This window comes from Lissotriton helveticus, chromosome 8 (genome assembly GCF_964261635.1).
Source record: "Lissotriton helveticus chromosome 8, aLisHel1.1, whole genome shotgun sequence".
NCBI classification, from domain to species: Eukaryota; Metazoa; Chordata; class Amphibia; order Caudata; family Salamandridae; genus Lissotriton; species Lissotriton helveticus.
The window spans coordinates 442,928,079-442,944,406 of record NC_136069.1 but is presented as its reverse complement, the minus strand read 5'-3'; the positions used below and the strand labels follow the sequence as shown (position 1 = coordinate 442,944,406).

The following is a 16,328-nucleotide window of genomic DNA, read 5'->3' as shown; positions in this document are numbered from 1 at the left end:
CTCCTGATCCTGTTAGATCTAACAGCAGCCTTCGATACCCTCTCCCCCTCAGTGCTTACATCTCGCCTGAGGGAGGTGGGGGTGAGAAGTGCAGCCTTGGATCTGCTGACCTCCTTCCTGATTGGTAGAGAACAAAGAGTCAAGCTGGGAGAGTTCTTTTCTCCATCCCGACCAGTGCTATGTGGGGTCCCTCAAGGGTCGGCGCTTAGTCCGACCCTTTTCAACATCTATGTGACCCCACTGGCCAGGCTAATAAGATCTTTCGGGATGGAGGTAGTCTCTTATGCAGACGACACCCTACTCTACCCTCTACTCTACCCTACCTGCGTTCTCTTCCATCCCTACAGAAATTCCGCATGGCCCTAAAAACTTGCCTTTTTCAACAAGCCTATATGTAAGGACGTGTGTTTCAAATTCTGATTGTATTATTAGGCGCCTTGATACCTGCGGGTTATTGTTTTTGCGCATTATAAATTCTTTTCAATTCAATGACGATCCCTGCGGCACTACGCACCGAAGAGGGACTGCTGGGGAGTGGTTGTCGCTCTCCCAAACTTGGAAAAAACGATGATTGAGAAATGACACAAGCCACTTCAGGGCATTTCCCTTCACTCCGATATCTCTAAGACGCTGGATTAAAATCCGGTGATTGACCGTGTCGAAGGCCGCACTGAGGTCCAGGAGGATCACTGCCACTGAACCTCCTGTATCCAAAATGCATCTGGCCTCCTCCACTGCCGCCAGGAGGGCGGTGTCAGTGCCCTGACCTGGGCGGAATCCCGTCTGAGATCGTTTGAGTAGGTTGTTGGACTCTAAAAATAGCGAAAGTTTTTTATTCACTAATTTCTCAGCGACTTTGCTATTCCCTGGGAGGAGGGAAATTGGCCTGTAGTTGGCTAGGTCCTGAGGGTCCAGTGTGGGTTTTTTGAGGAGACCTTTAACAACAGCCGCTTTCCAGCTGGGAGGGACCTTTCCTTGAAGTAAAGAAGCGTTAATGAGGGCAGTGAGTGGAGGGACAATGGTCTGGGCTACCTTCTTCAGGAAGCGCATAGGGACCGGGTCACTGGGAGAGCCACCCTTAATTGTGGCAAGCATCGTGGAGACCTCTTCAGTGGTTACCGGGCAAATGAGTCAAGGTGGGGGACAGGGGGCTCGGGGTGCGGGCATGTGGATGGGGAAGGATTAGAATTGTAACCGCCTGTCACACTAATGTCAATTATTGGTAGGGAGGCGAGGATTTTTTTAATTTTGTCGTCGAAGAATTTTGCCAGTTTGTTACATTTGTCCTCCGCGGTGTTAGTGTCAAGGGATTTTGCTGCGGGACCCGGGACATTGAGAAGTTCTTTTAAAATAGTGAAAGTTTCCCTCGCGGAGCAAGAGGAATTTTTTATTCTTTCCTCGTAGAATGATCTTTTGGTGTTGCGGAGGGCAATTTTGTACGTTCTTATAGCTACCCGGAAGGCTTCTTTTTTTCCCGCGAGCTTCTCCCTCCTCCATGCGCGTTCTGTCCTTTTACATTCCTTCCGGAGGGAATTTAGTTTCGGGGTGTTCCAGGGGGATGGGTTTACCCTCTTGGCTTGTTTAAGGGTATTAGAAAGGGGTAGCAGACTGTCTAATAATTGGGAGAGCCAGAATTTAAACTCAATATCGGCTGTTACGGGGTCAAGGGCTGGGGGGGGGGCAGAATCTCTGAGCTTGGATGCCCACTCCTCAGGCACAAGTTTATGCCAGCGTCTGGTGAGGGCCCGGGTTTTGGGCAGTTGGGGTAGTGGGGCCTCACGACGCCAATCAATAGGGATCAGGAAGTGGTCAGTCCAAGTGAGAGGGAGGGGAGAGCGGGTTTTGAAATCATGGATATTGGTAAAAATAGGGTCCAGAAGGTGGCCCTTATCGTGAGTAGACTGTGAATTCATTAGACATAGACCAACCGAAGCAAGGTTCAGCAGAAGTTCGGCTGCAGTACTGTCGGTGGGATCCAGGAAGTGGAGATTGAGGTCTCCTGGAAGTAAGAAATTGGCGATTGTGGTTGCCGTGAGGGTGACTTAGTCAATGAGAGCGCTGGGGAATTTGGCAAGTGCACCTGGGGGACGGTATACTAGCAGCCCAGAAAGGGAGGTTACCGGCGAGATCTGCAGAGCGAAATGGCAGCTTTCGCAATCATCAATATTGCCTATATCGATTCTGCAGGTAAGGTGATCTTTGTGTATTATGGCTAGACCACCTCCTCTGCCGAGGGGTCTGTTCAAGGAGCAGATTTGGTAGCCGGGAGGCAGGGCATTCACGATATCGGAGTCGTTGTTAGGTGTGAGCCACGTTTCTGTGAGGAACAGAATGTCAATGGCGAGGTCTCGGATGAGGAGGTTTATCTCGTGAGCATGCTTGACGAGGGGCCTGCAGTTAAGGAGGCCGAGCTGAAGGCCATGGCAATCAGCCTCAGCGCCGGCCGGGTAACAGAGGTCGCAGCTCGTAAAGGGGTTGTCTCCCGTATAGATATATTTGCAATTGGAGTGTTTACGCGGGTTCAGTTCAAAGAGCCTGTTTTGCGAGTAAGTAAGTCGACACCCTGGAACAATGGGCATAGTGACTGGGCCTAGGGCCGTCTGGGCCCGGACGGGCCCAGACGGGCTTGCCTTAGGCGCGCCTTCGGCGGGCAGACGGCGCGCCCGCTGCGCTCGTGCGCTGCGCATCCGGTGCAAACACATTGTTTTATAGGGGGTGGCCACTGCAGCGGGGCGTGTCCTGCACGAGATTTCCCTCTCCCGCGTCAGCGCTGACCTCGGATGCGCGGGGGGGATGCAGATCAAGTGAGTGCCCTGGCGAGCTGCGTTTGAGGTAGGAGACAGTTTAAAACACACACGATATTACACAAGCTGTTTAAAAAATAGGATAAGACAGCTAAAACCTACCGGCTGTGCCTCAGGAGTAAGTAGATTCTAAAGCGGCTCGTTTTCAGCGCGCTCATGAAGGCAAAGGGGGCGTGGCCTTGGTACAAGGTGGCGTGGTTACCAGGCAGTCAGGGAGTGGCGCCTGCACGAGATTTTCCTCTCCCGCGTCAGCGCTGACCTCGGCTGCGCGGGGGGGATGCAGATCAAGTGAGTGCCCTGGCGAGCTGCGTTTGAGGTAGGAGACAGTTTAAAACACACACGATATTACACAAGCTTTTTAAAAAATAGGATAAGACAGCTAAAACCTCCCGGCTGTGCCTCAGGAGTAAGTAGATTCTAATGCGGCTCGTTTTCAGCGCGCTTATGAAGGCAAAGGGGGCGTGGCCTTGGTACAAGGGGGCGTGGTTACCAGGCAGTCAGGGAGTGGCGCCTGCACGAGATTTCCCTCTCCCGCGTCAGCGCTGACCTCGGCTGCGCGGGGGGGGGATGCAGATCAAGTGAGTGCCCTGGCGAGCTGCGTTTGAGGTAGGAGACAGTTTAAAACACACACGATATTACACAAGCTTTTTAAAAAATAGGATAAGACAGCTAAAACCTCCCGGCTGTGCCTCAGGAGTAAGTAGATTCTAAAGCGGCTCGTTTTCAGCGCGCTTGTGAAGGCAAAGGGGGCGTGGCCTTGATACAAGGGGGCGTGGTTACCAGGCCGTCAGGGAGTGGCACCTGCACGAGATTTCCCTCTCCCGCGTCAGCGCTGACCTCGGCTGCGCGGGGGGGATGCAGATCAAGTGAGTGCCCTGGCGAGCTGCGTTTGAGGTAGGAGACAGTTTAAAACACACACGATATTACACAAGCTTTTTAAAAAATAGGATAAGACAGCTAAAACCTCCCGGCTGTGCCTCAGGAGTAAGTAGATTCTAAAGCGGCTCGTTTTCAGCGCGCTTATGAAGGCAAAGGGGGCGTGGCCTTGGTACAGGGGGGCGTGGTTACCAGGCAGTCAGGGGGTGGCGCCTGACGAGATTTCCCTCTCCCGCGTCAGCACTGACCTCGGCTGCGCGGGGGGAATGCAGATCAAGTGAGTGCCCTGGCGAGCTGCGTTTGAGGTAGGAGACAGTTTAAAACACACACGATATTACACAAGCTGTTTAAAAAATAGGATAAGACAGCTAAAACCTACCGGCTGTGCCTCAGGAGTAAGTAGATTCTAAAGCGGCTCGTTTTCAGCGCGCTCATGAAGGCAAAGGGGGCGTGGCCTTGGTACAAGGTGGCGTGGTTACCAGGCAGTCAGGGAGTGGCGCCTGCACGAGATTTTCCTCTCCCGCGTCAGCGCTGACCTCGGCTGCGCGGGGGGGATGCAGATCAAGTGAGTGCCCTGGCGAGCTGCGTTTGAGGTAGGAGACAGTTTAAAACACACACGATATTACACAAGCTTTTTAAAAAATAGGATAAGACAGCTAAAACCTCCCGGCTGTGCCTCAGGAGTAAGTAGATTCTAATGCGGCTCGTTTTCAGCGCGCTTATGAAGGCAAAGGGGGCGTGGCCTTGGTACAAGGGGGCGTGGTTACCAGGCAGTCAGGGAGTGGCGCCTGCACGAGATTTCCCTCTCCCGCGTCAGCGCTGACCTCGGCTGCGCGGGGGGGGGATGCAGATCAAGTGAGTGCCCTGGCGAGCTGCGTTTGAGGTAGGAGACAGTTTAAAACACACACGATATTACACAAGCTTTTTAAAAAATAGGATAAGACAGCTAAAACCTCCCGGCTGTGCCTCAGGAGTAAGTAGATTCTAAAGCGGCTCGTTTTCAGCGCGCTTGTGAAGGCAAAGGGGGCGTGGCCTTGATACAAGGGGGCGTGGTTACCAGGCCGTCAGGGAGTGGCACCTGCACGAGATTTCCCTCTCCCGCGTCAGCGCTGACCTCGGCTGCGCGGGGGGGATGCAGATCAAGTGAGTGCCCTGGCGAGCTGCGTTTGAGGTAGGAGACAGTTTAAAACACACACGATATTACACAAGCTTTTTAAAAAATAGGATAAGACAGCTAAAACCTCCCGGCTGTGCCTCAGGAGTAAGTAGATTCTAAAGCGGCTCGTTTTCAGCGCGCTTATGAAGGCAAAGGGGGCGTGGCCTTGGTACAGGGGGGCGTGGTTACCAGGCAGTCAGGGGGTGGCGCCTGACGAGATTTCCCTCTCCCGCGTCAGCACTGACCTCGGCTGCGCGGGGGGAATGCAGATCAAGTGAGTGCCCTGGCGAGCTGCGTTTGAGGTAGGAGACAGTTTAAAACACACACGATATTACACAAGCTTTTTAAAAAATAGGATAAGACAGCTAAAACCTCCCGGCTGTGCCTCAGGAGTAAGTAGATTCTAAAGCGGCTCGTTTTCAGCGCGCTTATGAAGGCAAAGGGGGCGTGGCCTTGGTACAAGGGGGCGTAGTTACCAGGCAGTCAGGGAGTGGCGCCTGCACGAGATTTTCCTCTCCCGCGTCAGCGCTGACCTCGGCTGCGCGGGGGGATGCAGATCAAGTGAGTGCCCTGGCGAGCTGCGTTTGAGGTAGGAGACAGTTTAAAACACACACGATATTACACAAGCTTTTTAAAAAATAGGATAAGACAGCTAAAACCTCCCGGCTGTGCCTCAGGAGTAAGTAGATTCTAAAGCGGCTCGTTTTCAGCGCGCTTATGAAGGAAAAGGGGCGTGGCCTTGGTACAAGGGGGCGTGGTTACCAAGCAGTCAGGGAGTGGCGCCTGCACGAGATTTCCCTCTCCCGCGTCAGCGCTGACCTCGGCTGCGCGGGGGGGATGCAGATCAAGTGAGTGCCCTGGCGAGCTGCGTTTGAGGTAGGAGACAGTTTAAAACACACACGATATTACACAAGCTTTTTAAAAAAATAGGATAAGACAGCTAAAACCTCCCGGCTGTGCCTCAGGAGTAAGTAGATTCTAAAGCGGCTCGTTTTCAGCGCGCTTATGAAGGCAAAGGGGTCATGGCCTTGATACAAGGGGGCGTGGTTACCAGGCAGTCAGGGAGTGGCGCCTGCACGAGATTTCCCTCTCCCGCGTCAGCGCTGACCTCGGCTGCGCGGGGGGGATGCAGATCAAGTGAGTGCCCTAGCGAGCTGCGTTTGAGGTAGGAGACAGTTTAAAACACACACGATATTACACAAGCTTTTTAAAAAATAGGATAAGACAGCTAAAACCTCCCGGCTGTGCCTCAGGAGTAAGTAGATCCTATCCAGATGAACGTGATTATCGACAGTTAATCAAAGAAAGCAGTTACACAGAATGCATAGTTTATATCTGAATCACCTTAGAGGGATGATCATCATATAAAAACAGATATTCAGTAATGTTCACATTGTAAAAATCAGCATTTGCATTTCACCAATTCATGCGCTCTTGCATTTCAGAGGTTGCTGAAAGACTGTGCATAGGAGAAGTTTTCATCACAATACTGTAGCTCTGCAAGAAACGCCAGACACAGACGGCTGCTAAGAGCCAATGTCTGAATCAATCTAGCAAGTTTAGAACTTTACACTGGCAATGGGATTGTGCGGGGACTGCCAGTGCTTGGTCGAGCAAGTGATCAATAAAGTAAATTCCTGGTTCAATTGTTAGCACCATGCCTTCCGGAAGAATCCGTCCAGTACGCAAGCTTTTGAGACCAGGCTCCGTACTCCGTTAAACTCCCTCTGGGTAGCCTCCAACATCATGCACGTCAATGCCAAGAAAATGTCCCAGACCATGTGGCATAAATATTGCACCCAGATGAACTTTCACCATGTCATCCACGTTGCCTTTCAAAATGCCAATTTTGGTCAGTTCTTCCAGATGAACTCTGTCTGCTAGACGATGCATATCTGGCCAGGCAACACCTGGTTTTACTGCCTTCATGATAGCACGTGATGAATGAAGCACAGCTTCATAGATGGCCTTCTGATCAGGAGTGAATTTTCCATTCGCAGGGAACGTGCAGGTGATGTCTGACCCATAGCAGTGATATTCTCCTCCCATATCAAACAAGCACAAATCGCCATCAACAACGGTCTTGTCATTTGGGGCTCCAGCATGCCCATAATGCAAAATGGATGAGTTGTCTCCACTGACACATATGCAAGTGTATAACGTGTGCCGCATGCCTCCACGTTTATAGCAATAATGCAGGAACAGGCTTTCCAATTCGTACTCTTTCATCCCCAGTTTAGCCGCTTTCATAACCTCTTTATGGGCCTCGCTGGAGATCCTGTTACTGTAGCGCAAGACTTCCAACTCCAAGTCGGTCTTAATTACACGGCACTCCACTATTTCTGGATGAAGAATTTTGTTGTTCACTTGAAATTGGCTAATTCCTTCAAATGAAGCTTCTTTGCAGACATTTCCACTATCGGTATTAATGCCACGCACAGTAAGAAGAACGGACGGGTTCCTTGATGCCAGGACACTGGAAATCTCAACTGTATAGTGCACTTCATCCACTTCATACTTCTTTTTGAAATAATCCCGTGGGTGAATCTTTCAATCTTTCCCATCCAGACTGCATAGCTCTCGGGGAGTTTGGGAACAAAAAGTAATGATTTTCCTGTTTCGACATCAATAGCACCGTAGCAGTCGTATCCGTGATTTTGACATCAAATTTTAGGCACCTTTATACAAACCAGAATAGTTAGTCACACAGCGCACATAATGCATAAACACAAAGGAATTTAAGGAGCACTGACAAGACCCAATAAGGCTCTCTGACAGAAAAGTCTGCAGCTAGCACTGTGTTTTTTGGCTGGGCTGCAAAAGAGGTCACAAGTGGTTCTGCTGCATTCTTTTGCCTAAAGCCATTTCAGTCGCTGAGGATTCCCTAAGTGGAAAAAGGAAAACCAAGATCTAACAGGCCGCGCAGGGCCATCCTTTTCAGAGAGCTGCAGACATACATGCACACCCCTCAGAAACCAGGTGGCATTTATAAGTGCCCAACAAAAAAGCTAACATACTCTCAAATTATGCATTCCACATATGTGCAGGTGCTTGCGATAGCTCGGCTGGTAAATGCATCTGCTGTGAAGCTCTGCATACAAACAACAGGGTTGAAATGTTGGTGGGAAATACAGCCTGTCATCCTTCTAAAGCTGATTAAGTAAGTATTGTGAAAGCGGAGTATATTTTATGGCAGCTGTTAACAGCGCTATGGAGCAACAAGTCTGTATGTTAACAGTTGTCATGTCTCCAAGCGTAACATAAAACAGCAATTTGTAATTATTTCTGCTACAACGCATCCATATTTACAAAGCTCTGAGGCGTTCCCAGTGTGGTGTCTGACTCTGAGCTGTACACTTTAACCATGAGGTTTCTGTGGAGCAAAATGGCACCGAAGCAGACATTCTGACCATTTTATTGAAATACATCATAATGCTGGCTGCGTCGGCCTTATCCTTGGGTGAATATAGGCTGAAACGGCTTTTTCTTGGGATCTGTGATATCCGGGGGAGGGGGGGATGTTTTCAAGAACGACTGACTACGTAATAGTATTGAAAAGCCCGCTTTAATGGAACAGGTGCTTAACTTTAATAACAAACCTTGGCTCTAAGCCTTACATACTAAATCAAAGTGGTGTCACTATACATCTTTATTATAACTATCCAAAAAAACTTCTCCCTCCCCTAAGCAACCCTTCCTTCACAACGCAACCTACCAAAGTGCGATCACAACTCTCCTCACTCAAACTCCCGGCATCCAAATCTTGTGCATACAGCACTGTTGCCATCTCATTCCATTTATAAACTCCCCACGCCACCCTCAAAACTACAACTGGGTCTGAACATGTCCAACGTTTCCTGCAATAACTTTTAAAGTTGTGTACCAAACCACCAAGCACCATCAGCAACAGCATCGCCACAAACACGACCTCCAAAGACGCACCTGCTTCATTCAACAGATAACAGGGTGGGGGAAAAAACGAAAGAGAGTTCCTACCAGCCAGGGTACATGCACATTCTAAAACGACACCCTGCCTGGACTAACATGTCCCCAAAATGTCATGAACACCCCGCCCAGACTCCCATACCAATCCTGGAGCCCACCTGAAAATTCTAGGAGAGTACACCCCCCCCCAAAAAAAAAACCACATAAGATATGTGAACAAGACTTAGCGTGTATGTGAAATGTAAAAACAGGTCGAGAACCATAAGTTAGCACACAACTTAAACATTATACATAACAAGGCCCTGCTAGAGCTGTTGGCCACCAATATTTCGTTGACGTTTTCACAAAGTCAGAAAGAGTTGGTCACTGGGACAGAGTTATAAGGCCGTACAAAATTAGTATAATTTTGTTTTTGCTGAAATCCATCACATTTTTAAGTTCAAATCAGGCATCTTGCACTATATTTTATTGAGAAATAGTTCCTTGTGTCAATTTTAATATTTAAATATAGCGCAAAAAAACGCAAGTCCTGCGAACTAGAGCTGCTCATGTTCGCATTGGACAAGTGCTACCGCAATAGCATTGTTTACTTGGGCAACCACCCATTATGCCATGTGGCATAATGATGTAATTTCGCAGAATTTTGCATAAAATAATGTAACACTAAATGCCCGAAATACACTGAACTCTGTGAACCCCAGACCTGGCTGTACTGCACAAAGCACCGGCTCCTTGTTCCATGATCAGATGCAGCCGGATATACAGACGGAATGGAAAGTAAACTTTTATCAATTAGAAATGCGACTTTACAATCGTAAATCATGCACCTTCTTGGTGGAAGCCACAAATAAGCTGTAGAAAATGCAAAGCACTTAGAGGTTCAAACCAGGGCAAGTATTAATTACTAGTGTAAGCATGTTAACACAAGTACTAGAAGTGTAGAGCTTCTAAACGTATACTTTAGAAATCTATGACTGAAGATGCCAAAAACTCTGAACATGTGCCCCTCAGCCTAAGAGCAGACTCCAGAAATGTAGGAAGGTAGACCGTAGAAACCAGGGAATATGAACCTGGCACACCAATAACACAAGACATTAACGTTTAGTCATGTATGTTGCAGACAGAGCAACTAGTAACAAATGCTAGAAACCTAGTAACACAGAGCTGAGAATGTGGAAACCCCTTATGTAAAACACACCCACAAGCACTACTTTCCCTGTGCTGTGTACGTTCTGGGGTTCCGACAGGGTCCTGGTGGGTCATCCTATGTATTTCTCTTCTATCTCAAGCAGTAATAAAGGGCTCTAATAATTCCATATCCCTATAGTATCAGTAGCGATTGGTGGAGCAGGACAGGATAATCTGCTAATTAGAAATTAGACTCTAAAATAAGTGAAACGTGCATTGATCAAAAAAATCTCCACTGCCCTATAAGAGACTTCCTACCCAAAAACATAGACGTTCGCGGATTTAAGGCTTTAAGAAACAGAATCCATACTAAACCAGGCGGTTCTTGGCCCGGTTCGACTCCTCCAGCAGGCCCTGCAACTCCGTCCGGCGGTCCCGGTAAGTCGCTTCCTGCACACAAAGCATCGTGTTCTCCTACTGCATCCGGACGATGGTCTCTCTGAAAGGGGAAGTGTTGCCCCGGTGAACACACCATGTGTGAATGAAAGAAGCACGCCCGACCTTCACCACTGCCGAGGCATGTCCAACAGGTGCACGAACACTCCTGCAGCTAAAACATTCCAACACAGGAGCATGCGCGGCCTACCATCATCCCTGCCAGAGACGGAGAAAACTCTCTCACTACCAGTGGCCCACACTGTACAGAGGACAAACGGGCACCTGGGGCGGCCTTGCTAGAGGGCGCACTCTGATTCAATCAGGGGCATCAGCCAGTGAGAAGATTCCATGCAGATGAGATGGCGTTCAAGTCCCCAAACCAAACTCCTGGGGTCGGTGTTACCGTGTCAGCCATACCGCTGTCCGCTGCCGGTGTCTGCGCTGTCTGAGGACTGCCTTCCTTTCTCGACCCCGAACACCTCTGGCTTCCCCCTTCCTTGGACTTCCCGCCGATATGATGAAAGAAACCTTGCATCCACTCAGCAACGAATGCCGGGCCATCCCCACGCGCGGCATCCAATGGGATGCTGCGCCGGTGGACCAGCCAATCCTGGCTAGGGGGGCACATTTGCCCTCGCCCTGTCGCCCTTTGGAAACCCGGGCTGTGGCACTGTGGTAGGCGAACAAGCACCCCTGGGTCCCGCTGGGAAACTTACAGTGCGCATGCTTGAGAAAGTTGCCAACTTTCCCAAGCATGCGCACTGTAAGTTACCCAGACTGCGCACTACGTCTGCTGCAGCCTGAGTGCGTGGACTGTCACTCAAGCTGCAGCAGGCCACCCTCCCCTGGCAATTCCCGGCGGCTGATTGTTCAGCGTGTATTTTATTTAGATACGGCCGGCAGCCGCGATGCGTCCATGGTGGCTGGTGGGGCTACTCCCCTACGCCCCAATGGACGCACTGCTCGCACCAAAAAGTCATCACCGTTGCTCGCATTGGTGCACAGATGAATTTCAGCATCAGTGTTGCTTTCCATAAAGGTGCAGCTAAAACTTAAATGTTTAACACTTTTTGACAGAGCAGTACCATTATTTAAAGATTTGCACATGTAATGCTTTTTGAACGTGTTTATGTATTTATTTTCTTGTCCGCAGGCTCAATTTTTTATAGTGGCTGAAAATTTGTGTAATTTCTGTTCCAGCAAACACCTTCACAGGAACAGTTTCCCTACGGACCTAGGGCACGTCAACGCCGCAGCCTTAAAACACTACCAACACTTAAAACACTAGCAATTGGGAGGGGCTTGTGCATTCACTCGTCATTCCAAGGAGGACCTCGAGGAACCGATAAACACATCCTAGATGCCAATGCATAATGCTTCTGTAACTACTATAACCATGCCGGGGCACACTTGCACTAAGCATGAGCCATGTAGTCACCAGACAATGCCCTGTGTACGGGCTCCCATGCAACCCGCTCTCCACATACTGGTGTAGGCAGAGCTCCTTTATCCATCAATCTGTAGTACATAAAATTGTTGGCATGAGGTTCAGAGCGCCAATGAAAATAATTGACTTTCATGGAATCTGTTTAGTAATGGGGACACACAATAGGGAGGGTCTCTTTCTTTTAATCCTTTTATAACGGAATCATATCCCTTGAAATATTGCAGGGGTATGTACTCTACGATTTTCTGATCCCTAATCTGAATTGATCTCCATGAGCTACTATTTCATGTCTCTACATGCACAGGTACTTGATTAACACTTATGAAAGCTGGTGAGTTCTCTGTGTTCTCAGGCAAGATGGGATGACGGGGTGTGGGAGATCCCCTGATGGAACAGGAATGGGTAAGAATTCATGAGGGTGTCAGAACAGTGAGTTCAAATACACGATTTAAGCTGATCCCATAATATTTTGTTCATCAGGCCTATCTCACCCCCAAAACACTAAGCAAAATATATCCAGACCGCTCCAGTGAGTGCCCCCGGCATAAAGAAGCGGAGATGGAGTTTCTGCATATGGTGTGGACATGCCCCGTTTTAACTCCAAATTGGATTGAAATTTTAAAGAAACTAAAAGATGACACAGGCTGGGAGGTGGCCAGGGAAATCTGTACAGTATTGTTGGGATTGTTACCCACGCCAAAAAATAAAAACATAAGTAGAAAGTTTGTTCTCTTGGTTTTAATATTAGCAAAAAGACAGATTGCTATAGCATAGTTGGCCTACTCCCATGGGAACTGAGACATATGTGCAAATGGGCAACAGCGGAAAAGGTCCGAATGAAGCAGATCCAGAAAGATGACAAACTCAAAGATGATATTAGGGCAGGGATGGCTATGATCCAAAATTTGCAAGCCACCCAGATGCCTGAGACAATTGGAAAGATGTGACTTGCAGTGATGTATGACACTTTTGAGTCAACGCAGAAGGTGACGATTGATATGCAAGAGACAATTTACTATAGGATAAAATAGGACAGGATCAACACTGACAAAGACACGGAAGGAGTTAGGGATGGGAGGGGAGTTTTCTGGGTTATAATTGCAGATGATGTAACTGAGATATGAGAAACGAATTAAACAGGTAGAAATATATTAAAATGGATATTGTTGCTCTTTTGAGAAAATATATAGGGTATAGGTGGGGAGGAAATTGTCACAATAAATTTGTCTCCTGGAACTGTTAAAAAAGTGATATGACTTATAAATACCTGTTCATTAATAAAAAGAAAAAAAACTGAAGAAGAAAAAAAGTTAAGAATCTAACGCCCGCTTAGTGCCTTATGTAAAAACTAGGACTGGTGTTGCACTTGCAATGTTAATGTTATTTCACACGATTGTCTAAGTTTGTTTCACTTGTCATTTTTGTTTTTGAATTTTTTCGTTTTTAAGTGGAATATAGCATTGTGTATAAATGTGTTTTTGTAAATGTGGTGTTCTGTAAATGGTAGGTTTCTTTTCTAAGACATGAGAACATATTTATTTGCTTTGCTAATCTAAATAATTTAAAATAAGCTAAATAAAGCAATAAGAACCTAGAATTGATGGTCTAGGGTATTCTCTTTAAAGTGTGCAAACTAGTCCTTCCGGACACACTCTTTTCTCTTGAATTTACAGTGGTCCAGTAGTCCAGTATAGGAGGTTTTAGGACCCGAGCTTTCTTTGTTCTCAATATTTATCCAGAAGGAAGCACTAGTGTGCCACTGTCCGTGCCATCAAGGAACCCAAGCACCTGACAAGATATTCAGTGCACACATAAAAACTTCAAACTGCAAAATTATCATACTGTGAGCTGGCAGAAAGAATTATTTATTTATGTAAATATCTATAGTGCATTAGAGCAAAATAAGTTGCCTCTTAGCTCAAAAGAACTTAAAGATATGCAGTGCACGGCAAAAGAACGTAGTTGATCAACACTTTTTTAAACTGAATGAAAGAGGAAACCTTCATTTCCGGCAGGAGCTTAGAGGATAGACAAAACAAGTCAGAAACTACTAGTTCCCAGGAACTTTGAACATCTCAAACTTCCAAGCCTGCTGAATACAATGGTGGCATAATCATAGATAGGAGGAGTGTTAGACCTGGCATTTCTTGGTGTGATTATCCCTGACATTTTGCCTCTACCTCCTTTATTTTTGATGCTGTGATGGATTTCGTTTTGCTGGCTTAGATGCTTTGGGTACTTTGCCACTGCTGATCAGTGTCAAAGTGCAAGTGCTCCCTGTGTAAAGTATAATGGTAATTGGTTGTCCATGATTGGTATGTTTGCTCTACTAGTAAAGTCCCTAGTAAAGTGCACTATGTGTGCCAGGGCTAGTAATGCAAATGCTACTAGTGGGCCTCCAGCACTAATTGTGTCACCCACACAAGTAGCCTTAAAGAGAGAAACTCAGGCCTGCCACGGCAGTTTGGTAAACTGCCATATTGTTCTGACAACTGCACCCACTTGCCAGACCTTAAACTTCCCTTTCTATGCACATCAGACATCCCTACGGTAAGTCCAAGGTACCCCTTAGGCAGGGTACAGTGCATGTGTGGTAGGACATGTACTGAGGTGTGTACCATGTCCTAACAGTGAAATAACCTCCATTTCGTTTTTCTCTGTTGAAAGGCCATCTTGCCCATAGGACAGAATGGGGGGGCTGTGTAATATGTTTTCCAACCTATCTTCCAAAAGGCTTAAGATGGAGAGTTGAAGTTTAGAATGCCTGAACTCACAATGTAATCACATATCTTTTTATGAAGGTGTTTTTTGCATGTGTGTTTAGAAACCACTCTTTTAGAAGTGGCTGGGTTGTTGTGCTCTAACATTTCTGTGTTTCTCTGCCTGGTTATGGCTTGACTGTCAGGATCTGAGAGTAATAGGATCCGGGGAATGTCTTGACCCAGGGGAGGAAGTGAGACAGCAACAGGCAGACCTGTATCTGGAGTGTACGGGGGAGGAGTAGCCCCTAGAGGTGAAGAGGCCTGGGTTGCAGCCATAAAACAATGGCTCCATCCCCTGTTGAGTGATTAAGGATCCAGACCCCCACTATCAAAGAAAGAAGGTGTCACTGGCAGGGAGACACCCAGAACTGGTTTGGACGGGGGTCAGTGCCCCCTGAACACAAAGACTTCAAACACAATTAGGAGTATAACTATGAGAGCTGAAACCCCTGGACTTTGGATTTGGATTGATCAAGACTGAAAAGGATTGAAAACGACGTTGTGGTCAAGAGGAACCTCTGCCCAGGAGGAAACAGCTGAATATATTCTATAGTGAAGAAAAGGACTGACCCTTGCTGTGTGTTCTGGGGCTGGCCTGCAGTGTGTTGTTTTAACCAAGGAAGAGGCTACAGGAACTTTGATGTGTGATGTGTCCCCCTGCTTGAAAGGACTTTGCTGTGCTGTGCCCCGAAGTAACTTACCCCCAAGGTCCCGAGGTGAGCTGGCTTAGTGTCATGGAAACTCAGGAACACAAAAGTTTCCAGAAGTGTCTCAGCGACGCAGTGTGCATGTGCTTTTTGCAGCCTGAGACCTTCATAAGCGGTGCCCTGTGATAATGAGCACCTAGCGTCCAAGTGAGTCTCAGCAACACTGTGTGCTTCGTGCTGCCTGAGACCCTCGGAAGAATTGCCCTGTGATCGTGCACACCAGAAGTTCAAGCGTGTCTCAGCGACGCTGTGTGCGTGGGCTTTTTGCAGTCTGAGACCCTCGGAAGAATTGCCCTGTGATCGGGGGTGCCCGGAGTTCAAGTGAGACTCAGCGACGCTGGGTGCGTGTGCTTCTTGTAGCCTGAGACTCTCGTGAGGATTGCCCTGTGACAGTGCACACCCGAGGCTCAAGGGAGGCTCAGCAACGCTGTGTGTTTGTGCTTCATGCAGCCTGAGACCCTCGTGAGGATTGCCCTGTGACCGTGCACACCCGAGGCTCAAGGGAGTCTCAGTGAAGCTGTGTACGTGTGCCCTGTTGCAACCTGAGTTCTTCATTATCGTCAAATCAACCCAGTCGCAGGAATCAACCCAGTCGCAGTGGAGGTCCAAGTCGCGAGAGGCGGAGAGGAGAGGGAGGTAGCACCCCCCAGGTAACGTGTGTCGGCACCTGGGGCGGAGTGTGGGCTCGGAGAGAGACGCTCTCGGCCTCTACCCTTCTGGTAGCGTGAACCTCTGTCCCAGCTCGTGTCGTGGCCTGTACGTGCCTAGGACTGGCAGTACCGGGGCCGGAGCGTGGAGCTGCACCGTGGTTCACACCAGATCTGTGTTGGGGGCTTATGATGTCGGAAACTGACCGCGAGTCAGTAAGAGGGGCGGAGAGATCGTCTGGAGCACCGTGATCGGTGCTGGAGTGTATTGCGCATTGCATTTATTCCGCATTACGAACTACCTGATTGTTGTATTACGCATTGCATTATTTCTGCAGAACAAACTACCTGATTGTTGCATTACGCATTGCATTATTTCTGCAGGACGAACTATCTGATTGTTTTATTATGCATTGCA

The 16,328-nt window shown here is 48.2% G+C and overlaps 1 pseudogene; it reads right to left on the bottom strand.

Moving 5' to 3' along the window:
* Positions 1–6,381: 6,381 nt before the first annotated feature.
* On the bottom strand, positions 6,382–7,382 carry LOC144773756 (xaa-Pro dipeptidase pseudogene; annotated as a pseudogene).
* Between the last annotated feature and the right edge of the window lie 8,946 nt (positions 7,383–16,328).